The sequence below is a fragment of the Meles meles genome, chromosome 3, assembly GCF_922984935.1.
Source record: "Meles meles chromosome 3, mMelMel3.1 paternal haplotype, whole genome shotgun sequence".
NCBI lineage: Eukaryota > Metazoa > Chordata > Mammalia > Carnivora > Mustelidae > Meles > Meles meles.
Window position 1 is genome coordinate 130,873,681 of NC_060068.1, and position 1,468 is coordinate 130,875,148.

The window sequence follows — 1,468 nt, forward strand, 5'->3', positions numbered from 1 at the left end:
AGTTTTAATCTTGCTGGATCTAGCCTGAAAGTTTTGTGTGTCACACAAAATATATTTCAAGTGTATGAATTAGCAACATTTAAAAGTCAAGAAATTCACAGTAAGTCTAGATTTATTTATTCTTATGGGGGAAAAAATGACAAAATACTGTAGCATCAGACCCTCTTCCTACATGGCAGGCATCAACCTATGTTGTAAGTTGCTCTTACCTGACTGACCCTGCAGACTTTGGAGAGAGTGACCTCTGTTTATGCCAGTGGCCCGAGTTGTATTTTTGTTCCTGAGACAGAAGTAAATTGAAGGTGAATATGATGGACATGCTTCTACTCCAGGCAAGTCTCCTGAAGAGTTTCCCTTGGGCAATTCTGTTCTTAGGCAGGAACAATTGTTAGTATGAAAATAAGTTATGATTTGAAGTGCTCACACATGCTTCACTGAGACAATCAGGAAATAGATGGTTTGAGTTGTCTTCTGGATTTCAGCTTTTTTTTTTTTTTTCCTTCTTGTTTCTATAGTGGAGAATCATTACTTAAATAGCATTATTGTGATTCTGGCTTGATTGTTTTTAACAATTTTAACAATTGTATCTCAAGATAGGTGAAGTAAGACAATAGTGTGGAATCTACTTGTAATGAGGTGTTGCTGTTCTGTGCTGGTAGCCTGAAACTTTGAGAACATTTGTTACCCAGAAACACATTAAAACTGAAACCCCCATAGAAAGTAGAAACAGAGAATGGAGTAGCAACAGAAAGTGCTAGTTATGCGAGGCCTTTATTTGGAAGAATTTATGAAGATCAGTTTTGTTTAGCACTGTGGCATTGGAGTTTCCTGCAAGAGTTCGTTCTTTAGGAGCAGGGTGTTAAGGTGAGAATAAAGCCGTTAAACCATTAATCTTAAACAGCCCCGTGGAACAGCTGTCAGAAAATCTAATTAATCTGGCCTAACTGAGTCCAAATATTAGGGTATACAAAATTTAGACTAAATCTACAGCACAAATCATTTTGACAGATTTAACCAACTGAATAAACTTCATCAAAAACAGTTAAATCACCTTTTAGGTTGTTTACTAAAGAGTTCCAAAGTATTTTGCATAGAAATGGGGAAACAAAGTTGATAATGCTAGCAGGGAGGATTTATTAAATAATGTGCTAAGCATTTTGCTCAGGTATCTCACTTAATAGTAGCAACCACTCAATAACAGAGGTTCTCAAATTATTCCCATTTGAAGTATGAGAAACCAGAGTTTAGAAAAACTAAATAAATTGTCCACGGTCATATGGATAGTCAGAAAGAGATAAATCTGAGATTCAAACTTCTCTGCATCCTTACTATTCCCTGTGTACAAGGAAGAGTGGGGGTTACTTAAACATACCACTATTGTCATCAATGGGTTCCATCTTAGTGAGTTAAACAGATTTTTATTTTCCTACTCTATGATGGTTTTTCTAAGGCACTTATAATTGGAGAA